Raw genomic sequence first — 19,216 nt, forward strand, 5'->3', positions numbered from 1 at the left:
GTCTCGGCGTCAGCGTCGGCCGGGATGGGGACGGACAAGTCATGCAACGCCGCTTGTAGGGCGTCGTGGCCGTTCTCGCCTGAGACAGCGCCGTGGCTGATGACCAGCACCTCGGTGACAGCGCTGCTGCCACATTCGGCTCGAGGAAGAGGGTCGTCGATGATCACCACGTTGGTGGGGAAGGCGTCAAGCGATGCCGTGTCGGAGTCGATAAGCATCGGGTTGGTGGAGCCGACCGACTCCAAGTCCACATCAAGCTCGCTGGAGACGTGAAGTTGGTCGAGGAGGCTGACGAGGCGGCTCTCGGGGCAGTCTGTGCCTGCGTCGGATGCAGCCTCATCGGAGATGCGAGCCTCGCCAAGAAGACCGGCGAGGCAGCTCGCCGTGCAGGCGTTGTCGACGCCTTGCAGCGCGTCGGGGCAAGCGCCATCGGGCGTGCCGGGCTGGCTACGCTCGCTGGGAAGGAAAAGCGTTCCCGTCCAGAACAGGTCTCCGGACGATAGGGTACCTGGCCCCACGGTGGGCGCCAAATGTCGGGTGGTAGGTGCGACATATGCCAACGGGTGGCTTATCATTGTGGGAGCCAGTAAGACATTGCCGGTGCCTGGAAATGGGATAAGGCGAAGACATGCACGCCGGCGAATCTTACCGAGGTTCGGGGCTCTCCGTGGAGATAACACCCCTAGTCCTGCACTGCGGGGTCTCCGCATGATCACTAGGTCAACACAAGTGGGTACAAGTGGCTCCTTGAGCTGTTTGGCTAGAGGAAGAAGAGGGGCAAGGCTAGCTCTCCTCTTCTCTCTATGTGGTGTCTAAAACTCTGAGAGATAACCCTTTACATGGGTGCCCTGGGGGGTTTATATAGGCCTACCCCCCAGGGGTACAATGGTAATCCGGCTGGATGCGGGTCCAGGCCGTCAGTGTCTGTATCTGCCGGCTTCTCCGCTGGCCGCTGGGGCCTGCCGACTGGTGGGTCCCACCGGCTGCCGGCCTCTTGGCCGACAGGCCGGCCCCACCGCCTGGGGGTCTTGTCGGTGGCTAGTTACTGTAGCCTCGCCCCTGATGATGAGGGCTTTGTCGAGGTAAGAATGGATACAGTGCCGCCGCCTGGCGGGCTCTCATTGTAGCCTTACCCCGTCTTGTCTCCTTAATGATGCGCATACTTTGAGGGAGGGAGGTAGCCGGCTATTGGGAGCCGGCTACGCCCCAGGCCGACTGGGGTAGGCTTGGCCGTCTTCGAGCATCTCTCTAGCAGAAGGGGCCCGCCGCCCGCGGGCCGTACTGACAGTCTGTCGTGGGTGGCTTCATGGTCAACATGGCAACAATGCCGCGCCGGACGGGGGATGGCGACCCGTACGGCGCACTGTGGCCACGCGTGCTCCGGGATTCGGGGGTGGCAAGCTATACTGTAGCCACGCCCCGTCTCGTCACCATTATGTGGGTGCAGCCCTTGAGGGTGCGATCTTGGCCGCTTGTTGGGAGCCGGTCTTCTTGCGGTCGGCTTCTGAGAGTCGGTCCTCTTGTGGCCGGCTTCTTGGAGTCGGCCATCTTGTGGCTCTCTTCGGGAGGGTTTTTAGGGCCGGGCCATCTTCCAGTAGTCGGCCTGCGAGGTGGCCGACCAGGGGGAGGCGGCCCTGTGCTTTGGATGCTTGAAGTCTCGATCGGCACGATAATTTCTCAAAGAGCTAGGGGGAGTCGGTTAGGCTACCCGTGGCCATTTACTCCGACAGCCGATATGGCTGTCTTTTCCGCGACGCGATTTAGAGCGGCGCCGCTGACTCTGATGCTTCGGTGGTATCTCAGGAGGTTCATCTTTGACTGGGTCCTGCTCATCATCACCGTTGCCTTCTTTAGGTTTGTCCACCATGTATACGTCGTATGAGGAGGTGGCCGTCCAGCGTCCGGTAAATGGCGGGTTTCGGGCCTGCTCCTCTCCGGCATCGTCGTCCATACCGTCGACGTCTTCGGAGGCGTAGTCGAGCATGTCGGTTAGATCCTCGACAGTGGCTATAAAGTGGGTGGTGGGTAGGAAGTAAAGTTCCCTATTTCCAGCCCCTAGTCCGGGCTGGAGGCAATTTGGAAGCAGCTCCTCTGTGATGGCGAGGGACCGCATTAAGTCCAGAGCCTCGTTTAAGCGCGAGGTTTGTGCGGGGACCGGAGTTCCCTGGCCGAGCCCGAATGACACGGGCTGCGAGGGTCCAGGGCTGGTGTTCGGAAAAGAGTCCGGCTTTATAATGAGTGCTGGTGATACTATTCCCTCCGGTTCTCCCATGTTGAGCTCTGTGACCGGAGAGAGTCCGCCGGGCTCTAGTCTCCCGCCTTCGGACCTGATGACGCGCTCCAGATCTAAGGCCGGAGCGGTGGTTGGAGCCGCGAACCCTTGGAAGATCAAGTCTCCTCGGATATCAGCGACATAATTCAGGTTTCCAAAACTGATCTGATGACCAGGGGCGTAGCTGTTGATCTTCTCCAGGTGGCCAACGGAGTTGGAACGCAGTGCGAAGCCGCCGAATACGAAGATCTGGCTGGGGGAAAAAAGCTCGTTCTAGGCAGCACTATTGTAGATGATCGATGGATCCATCGAGCCTTTCGACGACGACACAGTGGAACTCTCAATGAAAGCACCAATATCGGTGTCATAACCGACAGATCTCGGGTAGGGGGTCCCAAACTGTGCGTCTAAGGATCGAAGGTAACAACAGGCAGGGGACACAATGTTTACCCAGGTTCGGGCCCTCTTGATGGAGGTAATACCCTACTTCCTTCTTGATTGACTTTGATGAGTATTGGGGCTACAAGAGTTGATCTACCTCGAGATCGTAGTGGCTAAACTCTAGATGTCTAGCCTGTATGGTTATGATTGCCTCTACGGACTAAACCCTCCGGTTTATATAGACACCGGAGGGGCTAGGGTTGTACAGAGTCGGTTTACAGAGAAAGGAATCTTCACAGCCGCATGCCAAGCTTGCCTTCCATGCCAAGGAGAGTCCCATCCGGACACGGGGGAAAGCCTTCCATCTTGTATCTTTATGGCCCATGAGTCCGGCCCATGTCGCATAGCCCGGACGCCCGAGGACCCCATAATCCAGGACTCCCTCAACAACTAGAGGAGAGCCGGTTTATGCGGCGGCTCCCTCATGAGCATAATGAGACCTAGCCACAAACATCATGTAGGGCTATTACCAGATGATGTTTCCCGAGGCCCGAAGTTGTCTAAATCCTTGTCTTGTGTGTTGATCCGCCTCGCGTCTCTCATCCCGATCAACCCCTCTCAAGCTACCACATAGATGTGTTGGCCTCACGACTAAGTCCTCACACCAGGACATCTGCCGTGATAAATCCGCGACAGTGTGCGATGCACTATCATCAAAATTTTCAATAGCCCGGCATTTCAATCCCGCGTAGTAAAAATTTCAGTACCTGCGTCATTTCCTCAAACACCCCGCGCCCCCTCCACACACACACACAACACACACACACACACCAAAACCTCCTCGGGCGTGCGCGCGCACGCGCACACACACCCCTCCCTCGCTCGAAACCCTAGCAAGGACCCCGCTGCTGTTGCCATCGCCGCCACCGCAAGGCCTCCATTGTAAACATCTGCCGGTTTTCTCGTGCAGCTTACCCACCGATCTCCATACCCAGGCCGCCCTGAGTTTCTTAGATGACGCCTGTCAAACGCCCTCTTTCCCACAGATCCCCATCCCCATCCCCATCCCCCACTCCAGAGCGTCACAGCCTAAGCTCGGCTACGCTTCCCGTGGGGCTTGAGGAGCGACTGGCCCAAAAGAGGTGTATAGCGGTCTCTTTGCCCGACGTCGCCGAGGAAGCTGACGACCATTACTGGCGGCAGGCACTCAAGCAGCGGGCTAGATTATGCGGGCATGTCTCGGCCGCCGGCTACAACATCGAGGTCATCAACAGCGACGGCCTGACGCGGGCTATGTCACAGGTTAAGTGGCCCACCCCCAACCCTTCGGGTTCAACCGCCATCGATCTCATCCATGGCCCCTCCGCTGATCTCCTCTGCCTCGCTGTCAACAATTTTCCATTCTACATCGCCATCGAGCCCCTTTTGTCATTTCTGAAGGACACGTTCTGCGACGCTGGCTTGGGATCCACAGCTTCCAAGTCAGACCTTATCGACGGTGACCACAAGGAGGGCACCCTCTCCGGCTCTTCCAAGGGGAAAGAGCCCATCTGCTCTTCCAAGGGGAAAGCGCCCATCTGCGACATGAGGGAGGGCACCCTAAAGCCGTGCTCTTCCAAGCGGAAGGAGCCCATCTGTGACAACATGGAGCGTATCCAGGGTCCGTGCTCTTCCCACGGGAACGAGCCCATCTGTGACAAGTGGGGAAACCCATGATTTGTTTTGCCGTGCCTCTTCACAGGGGAAACCCATGATTTGTTTTGTCGAGTCCCTTTTGTAGTGTAGTGTGACTATGTCCAGTTTTAATTGCTATATCTGGTTGTTTGCAGTATGCCTTGTTTATTTCAGTTGTTCACAATGTGATGCTCTATATGTTTAATTATTTACTGTGCAGTACATTTCATCAATCCAGTTTTAAACATACCGATAGGAATGCATATATTTGCTTGCTATTAACCCTGTTATAGCTACCATATGCCTCTTTTAAAGTTTTTTGATTGTTCGGTTCTTTGTAGTTAGCATATGTCCAGTTTCAAATGCTATCTTTGGTTGTTCGTAGCATGCCTTGTTTATTCCAGTTATTCACAACGTGATGTTCTATATGTGCAAGTATGAACTGTGCAGTTCAATTTCATCAGTACCAGTTTCAACAATACCACTAAGAATGACTACATTTGGTTGCTGCATCTTGTAGTTAAACTGCCTTTCCATTTTTATTTAACAATAACTAGTGTACTTAGACGGGCAGAATACCAGTTTGAATGATTATGTTTGCTTGTTGTTAAATGTTAGGCCTGTTGCAGTTAGCACACCTTTCCACTTGTTTTTCTTTAATAGCGTGCTTAAACCTGCACACTGAAGCTATCTTTTGGAGATTATTTTGTCTGCCATGTATAATTTTGGTTGATGTTTAGCCTGTTGTGCTTAACATGCTTCTCGATATACCTACACAGGACAATTTTTGGAACGACTGCTGTTTTCCATCGAGGTTAGTTTCATCCCATGGGTTATATCTGCTCATTGTTCAGGATATCGGTAGCTGGTACCATATAGGCCGGCGGCTGATAAGGGACTAATCGGTGAATCAGACTTTTAACTGAATATATCTGCAACCCATTTTTCATTAGGTTAACTAGGGCCATATGTAATATATCTGAGGCTACATAGCAACATGCACTGTACTTAATGTCTAAATATGCAATCCTAGGCTAGATAGCAACAAGGAAGAGTGTTACATTAATGTTCTAATGATGTCTAGATATACGTAGAAGAGCAGCAGCAACAACAAAAACAACAACAAAGCCATGTTTGGATACTCAACTTAGCTAGAGGTTAGAGTTAGTTTCTAGCTCATGACTAACCCTGAACTAAATCCATCCAAAGAGTTGTTTGGATGGCAGGGTTAGATTGACAATAAATGCACTAGGAGAACTAGCACCAATTAGCACCTCTTGGGTTGGATAGTTTTTTTGGGTGGGTTATAGATGCAACTAGCTCAAACTAGCCCTCATGTTTAGATATACTTTAGGGCTATTTGAGATCTAACTAGCTCAAACTAACTGTAACTATCGTGGATTTGTCACGGCAGATGTCCTGGTGTGAGGACTTCGTCGTGAGGCCAACGCATCTATGTGGTAGGTTGAGAGGGGTTGATCGGGATGAGAGACGCGAGGCGGATCAACACACAAGACAAGGATTTAGACAACTTCAGGCCCCGGGAAACATCATCCGGTAATAGCCCTACATGATGTTTGTGGCTAGGTCTCCTTATGCTCATGAGGGAGCCGCCGCATAAACCGGCTCTCCTCTAGTTGTGTCTAGCCTTAGAGATTACTTCCTGCCCTCTTGGGGTGCCCTGCCCCTCCTTATATAAGTTGAAGGGGCGGGTTACATGACTAGTCCTAGTAGGATTAGGATTACTCTTTTACCAGTGGTGTCCTAGTCTTGCTTCCTTTGTAAGGGAATATTCCTTACGTTTTCCTCTTAAGCCGGCCCACCATAACATGAGCCGGCCTTCTGGCCTTGGCCTAGTCCTCCATCTGACCGGCCGTCGAGGCCATCAGTGAGTCGCCAGGCTCGTGAGTCGTCAGACCAGTGAGCCGCCAGACTCGTGAGTCGCCAATCCTCCGGTGGGTTACCAATGTAACGTCAAGTCCCGGCTGGGTCATATATCCGGTCGGGTCATACCGCGGGGTATATCCCCGAGCCCCCAGTTTAATTTGGATTTATCCATGTTAAACTAATCCTGCAACATAAACACAAGAACAAATTTGACAGGTTGTGATCCGGGTTAAATATTCGTGTAAGCCGGCACCTGATCATCCTTAAGTCCTTGTCATTTCCTTCTTCTAGAAAATCCGGGTCAATTGGCCAGCTTCATAATCACTTTGCTGACATTGGTTTCGCATAGAAAAATATTGTGAAGAATAATTTGTTTGAGTCAGCCTTCAATGCTCTGACTTGACAAAAATATTGGTCTTGAAATACTCAACTAATATTCAGCCGGCTTGAAGATGTAGTCCTTGCCGGTTTATCATTGCCAAAATATCCGGTTTGTAAATATTGATGGCACCGGGTCATAATTGTTGCTATCATCAAGCTTGAAAATGTACCTCTCTTATATACATATCACTTGTAGCCCCCATGTCTTAAGAAGGGAGCGTAGTAACAACTTAAGACTTGCTTCAATTTAAATGTCGCAACCTTGAAGAAATTCGGGTTGTTCATCTTAGTCACTAGTCATAAACTGAATATTCCACATATGTAGCCCGCTAGTGCCGAGTTGTCATGCTTGCGGCAACCTGGGACATATAATTGCCTTATGCATATAAAAACTTCAACTAGTGTAGCCCCCAAGGGCCAGGTCATTATGCAATAATGAGCAGGGACTTTATATATACTTCATTGAAAATAACATCAGATGATGTAACCCCCACCATGGGGCTTGAACCAACGTCCACAAGGTGAAGAGCTTTGTACTCAACCAACTGAGTAGTGGACCTTTCAATATAATAGATAAAGGCTTGTGTACCTTGAATTTTTTAGCGGAGCAATTGGTAGCCCCCAAGGGCCGGCTCATTACAATGTGATGAGTCGGGTCTTCAATAAGGCAAGTAAAAAATGACCTTGCATTAGCCCCCAAGTGTCATGGTGCATGCTTGCAGCAACATGGGACTTCCATATTTGATATAATCATGATTTTAATAATGTAGCCCCCAAGTGCCGGGTCGTAAGCCTGCAGCGACTCGGGACTATTCCTTCCATTGTAGAATAAATCATATCCACTGATAAAGAAATAATAGCCATTGCGCTGAAGCGACTTTAGAAAACCTTAATCATAATACTGGTTATTGATAACCATAATAAAAATCCAACCATGTTGGCTATTCAAGATTTGAATAATATAATCCGGTATGAAAACCTGAATCATTCAATATCATCATGAAAATCCAGCCGAGTTGGCTATTAAAGATTTGAATACCTTATCTGTTGACAAGTAAGTCCGAAGTTTAAATACCCGGCGGCTCTTGGCCGATGGCGACTTGATACGCATCCATTGTAATCCGGGATTTTTGTAACCAGGTGGCTTATAGCCTTTGTGAAAATCAATAATTGATAACCCTTTCCAATTTCAATATTTTATGATGGGCTTGAACTTAATCATTTATGTAAGTCATAGCTCTGCAAATCCTGCACAGAGTTTAAACAACATATGCCTTGGCGACTTAACGTCAAAAGCCAGGGCGGGTAACAACCCAAACATAATATAGTCTTATGCAATTATAGAAAAGACTAGCATCAAGGCCATTCAAGCCTAAACATACTGGCAACTTAAAGTTAAAAGCCAGGGCGGGTTATCAATCCTCGCATATTCATATAGCCAGGAAAACATACCTGTAGGATTGATTTATACTACTGGCTTACATTGCCATACCCAGTGAAGGTAACAATCCAATGATTTATAAGCACATGATTCCAATGACGCAATTCAAAATATACTGGCGACTTTAACATCCAAAGCCAGGTCGGTTTAATCATAACCTTATATAATCATAACAAAATATCATACCTGTGATATTTGCGCAAACTGCCGGCTTATCATACCTGTGCAGTAAGGGTTACAACCCAAAGATTGAGAGCTCAACGCCCTGTTCAATTGATTTATACTGTCGGCTTACAACACCGTATGCAGCAAGGGGTAATATCCCAAAAATTAGAGCACATCAGTTTCAAGTATAGATCATCATACACTGGCGACTTATAATCCAAAGCTAGGCCGGGTTAATAAATACCGGGTAATTTCATATAGAACCATAAGGCATCATTGCCCTCATCGGTTTTCAACAATGTATGAAAATGTCATAGAAGAGGAACCTCAAAAAATGTTCAAATCAAATGACAAAAAATCAAGGCTTTCATAGGCGGCCAGGCCTAAAAATCAAGTGCTTTCAAGGGCCGCACAGCCACTGAGTTAAACCTTCATACAAACCTTATAAGCCGGATCTCACATGACCAATCGTCGTTTTAACTGACAAGTTCAGGGTTTGTATAAGATTGACTTGTCAAGAGTACGGCGGGTTATTCCAGGATTACCTGGGCGGAGTGACAGACTTAAAAAGGTAGGATAACCCGGGTTTTTAGGTGAATACACCTGGCTTCCAAGCCTGGCTTTTAAGCCTATTACAAGGGTCATAAAAACTCTTGTCCGTTGAACAAAGAGCCCCCAAGTAATATTTCATTCCAGGCGTACAAGCCGTATCAATAGGGTAATCATAGCTATGCTTAATGAGCAGGAAGCCCCCAAGTATTTAGTAATCATGACGTACAAGCCGGATCAGTAGGGTATTCATAGCTATGCTCAGTGAGCAGGAAGCCCCCAAATACTTAGTAATCATGGCGTACAAACCGGATCAGTAGGGTATTCATAGCTATGCTCAGTGAGCAGGAAGCCCCCAAGTGACCATAATAAGATGAGCCCATAAGGCAGGATACCCATGTTTGAACCGCGCATCATGGCAGCAAGTTCTCTTTGGCAACCTTTAATTTTTCTTTGAACTCGAACTTGCGAGAGATGAATTCTTTTTGAACCGGAATTTCAAACCGGATATTGAAAGCTTCAAAGCTTTGTGAGAGACAGATTTCCCTTGAGCCGGATTTTAAACCGGATTCCTTCATTTTAAGACGGAAATTTTCTGACGGCCTTTAAATATTCGCCAATAAGGTAGTAGCCTCCGGGGCCGGGTTATTTTCCCCTCCAATGACCCGGAGTTCTTGAATTCACTGAAACTGGCCAATTCTGCCGAGTCATACCATTGCGAGTCATGTCATTGTAGCCCCCAAGTCGTAAGACGGCTCGAGGAGTTGTCTTCAGATTCTCCATATTTGACCGTGATATAAACCGGTATGAGTCATTCAACAGCTCAGTGATATAATAGTCCCTTTTGCAATAGGCAACTTATCCTGCATTGGAGAACTTGCAAGCTAGAGTAATTGCTCTTTTTAAAGAAAACAATATGTAATATAAACATATACTGGATGGATTTCACCTAATATGTCAGACCAAAAATTATCCACCGCGGAGTTGATGATCACCACGGTGAAGCTGACATCAATCACGGCCGAGTCGGCCGCGGGAGCAGACAGATGAGCCGGCCGCGGCATTGTAAGCCGCGCGGACGGGCGAGTTAATCACAGGCGCGGTATGCCGCGCGGGCGGGCGAGTCAACCGCGTCATGTTGATGTAAATTGGACAGTAAAGCGGCGGTTTGCACATATATTCATCAAACATCATGGCATGGTCAGATGTTGGCACATGATAATGGTGGCGCGAGCTATATATCCATGACACGGCCATCGCTCTTGCAATGAACAATTGTCCTGCATAAAAAAATATCACAAGCAAGAGCAACTGTTTCGCAGACAGATGTATACAGATGAAATAGATAAGATGGGTATCACCTGTTGTATTTTTGGGATGAAATGACTGCTTGGCAACTTCGACCGAACCATATGTGCCAATTCAGCATCAACTTGAGATTTTGTAAGAGTTTCAATATCATCACTCCATTTTCTGGAGCTCCCTTTGCATGTCTTCTAGCAGCAGCTTTGTCCCTTGAAATACAGTGAACCGGGTACAGGTGCAATCCTGTACTTGCAGTTTTACTTCTATCTGTTTTCCACCGGCAGCCAAATCCTTCACGTGATGGATGATGGTCCTTCTTGGAAACTGCGCCAAGTGTACAAACAACTAGTACTAATAGTGCTAGTAAACATGTTGTGTGGCTTTCCAAGCCACGGGTGCTAATGCGACCCTCCTTGTGCTGTTTCTTTTGTCCAGTACTGTTATAACTTGAATCGTTGTTCTTGCTCCCATAGTAACTGCCAGAGAGAAGGATCTATCACTGCCAAAAATTATACTGCACTTGATTTTGCATGACATATTTGGTTGATGATAATCCAAGCACTTGTCCGTCATAGGAGCAGCCTTTTCCCTGGTTTTGTATCTTCCATGAACCAGCGCTCGTGGATAGGACATGCAGGAGCCATGTATGGAGCAGACGTTCCTCACTATTATCCCCTTCAGATTTTGTTGCTTGCTTGAATATGTTTGATTGCATCCTTGAGGGACAACACCACGACGATGAGAAGGCATCAATTGTCAATCCCTAAGTATCTCTAGTATATATGCTAGAAATGTCCAGCCAGTTCAATTTCAGAGATAGGATGTGAAAATCCTCTTTGTCTGACTCTAAACTGTGTTGTAACAACAGGAAAGTACAGCAGCCGCGGCGGAGGTGACTTCGCCGGGAATGGCAGAGGTCAACGAGGTAAGCATCGTGGAGGCACATATCTGCCTTCGGTTCAACATGGAGGCGACTCGCGAGTAACAATAGGAGCCCGGCGGTTGCCTGCAGCCTGGGCGACTTGCGTGTGCCTGTAAAAATATCCCTTGTACGTAGGAATACCACAGATGAAACACCCGTGCCTCTCTCCTTGTCTCGGACTCGGCGTTGTGTACATGATGGAAATCCTACCGATGGTCTCAGCGACTTTGCGGCAGCGGCAGAATAGACCGTAACCCTAATTTCTGCTCGTTGACTTAAATCTCATGGATTGTAAAATCTGAACCGATGAACTCGAAGTTGATGCCGATCCTTCTGAGCTGAGTCTTTCTTAACCGGAAAATTGTGAACTTCTCGACCCCTGGGATAGATCCCTCCGAGAACTCAACACCACCGTGCGCAGCCCCACGGTGGGCGCCAACTGTCGTGGATTTGTCACGGCAGTTGTCTTGGTGTGAGGACTTAGTCATGAGGCCAACGCATCTATGTGGTAGCTTGAGAGGGATTGATCGGGATGAGAGACGCGAGGCGGATCAACACACAGGACAAGGATTTAGATAGCTTCGGGCCCTGGCAAACATCATCCAGTAATAGCCCTACATGCTGTTTGTGGCTAGGTCTCATTATGCTCATGTGGGAGCCGCCGTATAAACCGGCTCTCCTCTAGTTGTGTCTAGCCTTAGAGATTACTTCCTGTCCCTCTTGGGGTGCCCTGCCCCACCTTATATAAGTTGAAGTGGCGGGTTACATGACTAGTCCTAGTAGGATTATGATTACTCTATTACTAGTGGAGTCCTAGTCTTGCTTCCTTTGTAAGGGAATATTCCTTACGCTTTCCTCTTAAGCCGGCCCACCCTAACATGACCTGGCCTTCTGGCTTTGGGCCTAGTCCTCCATCTGACCTGCCGTCAGGGCCATCAATGAGTTGCCAGGCTCGTGAGTCGTCAGACAATTGAGCCGCCAGACTCGTGAGTCACCAATCCTCCGGCGGGTTACCAATGAAACGCCAAATCCCAGCCGGGTCATATATCCGGCCGGGTCATACCGTGGGGTATATCCCCGACACACGGTCCGGAGATAACAACCGTGTGTTATGAAACAGAAAAACCCTCGAGGCGGGCAGATATTTTATAGGGATGCAGGCGGGATTGGGAACAAGAAACATCGCACACGGTCCGGAGATAACAACGGTGTGTTATGAAACAGAAAAACCCTTGAGGCGGGTAGATATTTTCTAGGCATGGAGGCGGGATTGGGAACAAGAAACATCGCACACGGTCCAGAGATAACAACCGTGTGTTATTAAACAGAAAAACCCTCGAGGCGGGCAGATATTTTTGAGAGGGGGATCCTCGTGGAGCCCAATGTACTGTGCGGATGTGTGCGTGACAGGGGCACCGGCGTGGCACACGGTTAGTTTGAGTGAACCGTGTCTGTTGCGTCATCCGACTTGTCTAATGTTCATAAATTTGGCAAAAAATGATGCGGGAGAGGGTCAGAACACGAACACGCTTGCATGTGGACCAAATTTATGTACCAAAAGGGTGGTTTGATTGTTAAGTACCAAATGCAACTTCGAGGTGGCACCTCTCTCGCAAAGCGCACGGTATTGCTTGCCCCGGCACACACACCCCCCTTCGTGTCGGGACGAAGGGAATCCTAACCTATGAATGCATGCCCCTCCCCCCCCAATCGAGGTTCACCTAGCAAAGTGCGAAGTAGCTAGCAACCCCCCTCCTCCCTCGTGTCGGCACAAAGGGAATCCTAAGCTATGAATGCATGCCACCCCCAACCGAGGTTCATTCACCTAGCAAAGTGCAAACTAGCTAGCAGCCCCCCCTGCGTCGTGTCGGCATGAAGGGAATCCTAATCTATGAATGCATGCCCCCCCAACCGATGTTCACCCTAGCAAAGTGTGAAGTAGCTAGCAGCCCCCCTCCCTCGTGTCGGCACGAAGGGAATCCTAAGCTATGAACACTACAAAAAAATACACTCTCACAGTAGGTCACGTTTTCTGTCATGCATGTACATCCATGACAAATTTATGACAAAATCAAGATAGTCATACCGGTGATGTCGTAGAAGTGTTCCATGACATTACCAAAATTATCATCACGGAAGTGTCCACTTCCATGACGATAAATCGCGCGTCATAGAAGTGCTTTCGTCAAGGGTGACCGACACGTGGCATCCACCGTAACGGAACGCCGTTAAGCTACCGGGTCCGGTTTTGGATCCGATAACCTGTTAACTGCCCCGACCAATGGGGATTTTCCACATGTAAAATCATCATCGGCTGGAGGAAACACGTGTCAGCTCACCGTTGGGACAGACGTCATCCACTCATTGGACCCAAAGCGCCTATGAGACATGGACACATGGCACGGCCCAACAGAGGCCCATTCCTGTGAAAAGGCCGGCCCGTTTGACTTGTTCAAAAGGTGGCGGGCCGGCCCACGGCAAGCCTGTTAACGGCATGTTCGCATATAGCCCATTTACAACCCGCTAACCCAAGGCCCGTTTACGGCCTATCCGTATTAGGCCCAGTAGCGTCATCTGGGCCGTCCAATATAATTCCAGCCCGTTTTAACTTCCGGCCCATGTATGTCCCATGACATCTTTTGGCCCATATGAGGCCCTTAGTAACCCTCGGCCCATTAACGACCCGTGGTAAAACTGGCCCGTAATGAATAGTGTATCACTTTATACCCATTAACGGCCCATTATTCCGTTGGGCCGTTTCCAGCCCATGTTATCTTTCGGCCTTCTTAGGGCCCATTTATTCTTGGGCTCATTTCCAGCATTCGTTTACTTTCGGCCCGTTACTGTCATTTTCAGCTTGTGGGCCAAATACATCCCGTGGTTACATCGGCCCGATTGTGGCCCGTTAATACGTTGGGCCATTTTCATAGCGTCATCAAATACGGCCTATTAACGACGGCCCGTTATGGTCGGCCCATGAACGGACGATTTCAACTCTAGCCCATTTACGGCCATAATGTGGTATGTTATTCGCCCATGTTTGGCCAACCAATCATACGGCCTGTAGAAGGCCCATTGATGATATGGCCCGTAGAAGGCCCATTCTATCTACGCCCCGTAGAAGGCCCATTGTGTCTATGCCCCGTAGAAGGCCCATTGTGTCTATGGCCCTTAGAAGGCCCATTGTTTCTACGGCCCGTAGGAGGCCTACAGTAAATATGTAGCCCATTGTTAATGTGGCCTAGTTTTAAAAAATAGGTCATTCCGGCCACTAGCGCGGAAAAAGAACTACACTGACTACAAGAAAACAAATAAACAAGACAACGGAAATAAATAAGCAAGTAACTTACGCTAGGCTATCACGGCTATTACACATATTACATCGACTGGGCATCAAAGTTCGCCACCAGTGCAAATATAGGGAACAAAGCAGCATATAAACGCCGCAGCAAAACAAGTCCAGAACTGAAACCACTTCAGAAGAGCTCAAGAAACAATATCCTGGGTACCCATAATGCTGGAAAGATGCTTAGCAAGCTTATTAACTTTCTCTTGTTTGGCGCTTAAATCCTCCAGCACTTGCTGTTGCACCAGAAAGTATGCATCTAAATTCTGCAGGGACTTCCTCAGTCCTTCGGCTTCCTGTCGCATAACATCTGATCGATGTCTTTCAACTTGAAGTTGAGACTCAAGAAGCCAAACTGATTCAGGCAGTGAGTACGAAGAGCTGGTGCCAGCAGTAGTAGCCAGTAACTCGAACACTACATCAAGACATGACTTTGGGGTTGTCTCAGTGTCTTCAATATAGTTTTTATCAGCTTTCTTGGAGAACAACAGGGATGTCTCACTATCTTGAACCTGATCTGCATTACTTCCTTTACCATTGCATAACGGGGTACTCTTCTCCAATATTTTATCCGCGTTCTAAAGGAGAAACAAACAAACACAACACATGTTTACAATGTAGTATATGAAACTCATTTTGGTAAACCAGTTCAGTAGTAAGGTGGACAGGATAACAGCATGAAACAAACATATATCTATGTAGAAGCAATACCCGAGCTTCCTTCTACCAACCAGGATTCCGATACCAATTCCAATCTGGCTGATCAATCCAAAATATTGATGCTGGATTGAGATTTCCTGTATGGTCTATATCATTGTAGTTTATGTTGCCAAATCAAGATAGATACAGTTCGAATCATATCTATTTAAGACAAAGCAGCATAGACAGGATATAAGTGTGAGAAACTACACAGCAATAACAACACTTGTAATGTGCATGGCATGAGAACATAACTGTTTATTCAATTGAAACTGAAATCAACATAGAGCAAGTTACAACCGCAAACACGTTAAAGAAACAGGTTTAAAACATACCTGTTGCACCATTGGAGTTTCAATTGCATCCTTCAAATTTGAAATTAGTTGGTATGAGTAAATACAGTGATGCAAGAGCAAAGTAGTATGAACCATAGCTACGGAACCTGACCTGAGAACAATTCTTCTTCTGCTTTAAGCGTTGACTTGGGGTTCGGAGTGGTTGTCCTCGTGCTTTGGGCACTGCAGTTGCCTTACTAACTGCTCGTGTTTGGGTGCTTTGTGGTGGAGACGGTGTTGTGTCAACGGGAACTGGGTTACTATCTGCTGGGGTTGGGGTTAGAAGGGGCGTAGCTGGTTCTCTGTCCAACTGGGTAGGGGTACAATCTGCGTGAGTCTGGGTTATGTGTGGTGGGGCTGGTTCTTGGGCAAGTACAACCGTGGTTCTATCTCCATCGACAGGTAGCACGTTCTTTTCTGAAGACTGTGTTTTTACTCCCACAGATACTGCCATCACCACCTCCGATTGAAATGGCTGATAAACAAGAAAAGTAATTGAATGTACATACATTGTAAGATAGACAGGTGCAATGGATAGTAGGGAAGAAAACAGGGCATGAAATAATTCACATTTATGTTGTCTAACCAAACAGAATAGCAGGACATAATTTCAAATATATGATGGCTAATCAAACAGGATAGCATGACACAATTTCACATGTATGATGGCTAACTAAACAGGATAGAATGACATACTTCAAAATGTGATGACTATGTAAAAAGGATGACATGATATAACTATACGATGTGTCTATTAAATTGGTTGGCATGCCCTAAATCACAAACATGCCGTCGATGGAAACATGATGGCATGATATAATTCACGGATAGAATGACATAATTCAAAATATGATGACTATGTGAACAGGATGAGATGATATAACTATATTATGTCTTTAGAAAATGGGTTGGCATGCCATAATTCAGATACATGCTGTCTATGTAAACATCATGGCATGATATAATTCAAATATATGATTTATATAATAAGGAAGTGAGGAGAGGGCAATCGCATATATGATGTGTCAACTAAGGAGATGGCATTCAACATCGTGTATATGATGTAAAAACTAAGCATTGCAATACAACATATGCATGATGTGAGTAATATAACCCTGCCAAGTTTGAGCATACACCTCAGGGGGATAATAGGACTAGTCATCTACCTCTCAATCCTCCTCTGAATAGCTATCTGTAACCAGCAACATATCTGCTTCACCAGGTAGCATTGTCTGCTCTGAAGACCTTGTTTTCAGTCCAGATTTCTCCATCACCAATTCAAATGGCTGATGCACAGGAAGAGCAGTTGAATATACAAACATTATCGACAAAAGCAATGAGAAATACAAAAAAAGGACGGCATGATATAATTCACATATATGACGCTTGGCTAAACAACATGGCATTGCATAATTCACATATATAATGCCTTGCAACAAGATAGCATTGCATAATTCACATAATAATGTTTTGCAAAAAGATGGCATTGCATAATTCACATATATGGTAATTAGACACTAAACAGGTGGCATTCACACAAATCATGTCTAAACTAAGCAAATGACATAGCAATGCAAGATACCATACGCACGATATGAGCAACATAACCCTGCCAAGTTAGAGCATGCACCTCGGGGGGGAATAGGAATGGTCATCTGTCTCTAAATCCTCCTCTAAGGAGCTATCTGTAACCAGCGAGATATGCGCTTCGTCAGATAGCATAGTCTGCTCTGAAGACCTTGTTTTCAGTCTAGAATTTTCCATCACCGTGTCAAATGGCTGATGAACACGAAGAGTATTTGAATGTACTAACATTGTTGAAAAATGTAATACGTAACGGAAAAAAAGGATGGCCTGATATAATTCACATATAAGATGACTGGCTAAGCAGGATGGCATTGCAAAATTCACATATGTGATGCCTGGCTAAACAAGATGGCATTGCATAATTCACATAAACGATGAATAAACTAAACAGATGGCATTCACACAAAGCATGTCTAAACTAAGCAGTTGACATATTTGATGTATAAAGTAAGCAATGCAAGGCACCATATGCATGATATAACCAACATCAGCATGCCAAGTTAGAGCGAAGACCTCATGGGGTAAATAGGAGTGGTCTTCTGCTTCTGAATCCCCCTCAGAACAGTTATCTTCCTCTTGATTACGATCCGAAATGGGTGGAGGGGGGTTGCCTTTGCACCCACCATGGAGCGACGTCTGCATTAAATTTTATTGCCACGCAAGGCTCGTCTCTTTTGCTCTACATGTTCAGTTCCATTGTGTACAATAACTGATATGCATAGGAATAAAACATAGTGAGATTATGTAAGGAGTGCATGCACAAATCCAGAGTGATGGTAGCAAACTGTGGATAGACCCAAAACCAATGATAGCAGGCAGATAATAGCTTTAGTTAAAAATACAGATAATGTCTCCTTTAATGTTTGTTTGCACCCAACATGAAACTCATAGTAGACACCCAAGATTAACCAGATAGTAGACAGATAGTACTGATTGCTGCCCCAATATGTACCCCACAACCATTTCAAACCTCAAGTTTCAGCATAAGTTTGGACCTGACTCGGAGTCTAATAGGTGAACACGACGATAAAGTAGCATGTCATAATATTAAGCGATGCATAACGTAAGCAGACACGGAAGAGTGCGACCTCTCTTGCGTGTAGTCCTCAAGGTCATCTGCTCAGTTGATGATGGTAATGCAGTTGTCGTGGCTGCCGGCAGCGGGGAAGAAGATCTGATGCGGCGAAAGACAGTCTGGAGAGCAGATCCCTGCTGTGGTGAACCCTTCCGTCGTTGGAGCAGCTGAGCTGGGGTGGAACACAGCACCGCAGGAGCAGGACAAACCACACAAGGTTTTCTTTGATACATATCTGTAACAGAAGTAAGTGTGTAAGGGCTTGTTTGAATTTGAGGATTCTAACAATGCAGGGATAGGAAATAGACAGGAATAGGATAGGAATGCACGTGCAAAACAGAGAATTTAAAAACACAGGATTTCTGCCAATCTGGGTGTTTGGTTCACAAGAATTGGAAGATCACAGGATGCAAAGAAGTATGGTGAGATTAAGTCAAACCACAAGAAGTGTACAACCTCTTTGGCGAAGCCATGTCGATCTCAGCGTGATTGGGTTGGCCGGTGAGGATGCTCTAGCTGACTTGGCTGTCGGAGGAGGGGAAGAAGATCTTAGGCATCTCGAGATGGAGCCCGAGGTACTGCTCCGCTGTGATGGAGGGTTTCGTCGTTGGAGCAGCTCCGGTGAGTTGTACGACGCCGAGGCTGAAGCAGGATAAGAGAGACAACGTTAACCTGAGTGGAATTCTAATAGCATCTCCAATAGATGACGTAAAATACATAACCACAAAGTGCTAGATGTATACATCAGCCGCTCATCTCTGAACATAACTGTCAAAACTGAATTTAACTGTCGAAACTGAACTTAACTGTCGAAAATGAATTTTGATGCCGAAACTGAATTTTACTGTCGAAACTGAACGCACTAGAGGTGAGTCTACACGTCAGTCGACTGACTTTTTCATCTCTGGTCAGTCGATTTTGCAGCCGTTGGATACGAAATCAAGGGCCTGCAGTTCATCTTCAACCTCCACCCCCCTGAGCCGCCAGCCACCACCGGCCAAACAGCCGCCCCGCCTGCCCCGAACACTCCCCATAGCCGGTCCGCCGCCGCCCCGGCTATCCCTCTAGGCCCCCCCGTGCCGAGCTTTTTCTCCGGCGATCCCCACGCCACCGCCCCACCACCGCCGGTGACCAGCGCCCCACCCTGAACCCTAAGATAGATAGTGGGGTACTTCTCCGGCAAGGCCCCTCCCCACT

This window comes from Triticum aestivum, chromosome 2D, assembly GCF_018294505.1.
Source record: "Triticum aestivum cultivar Chinese Spring chromosome 2D, IWGSC CS RefSeq v2.1, whole genome shotgun sequence".
In the NCBI taxonomy this organism is placed as follows: domain Eukaryota; kingdom Viridiplantae; phylum Streptophyta; class Magnoliopsida; order Poales; family Poaceae; genus Triticum; species Triticum aestivum.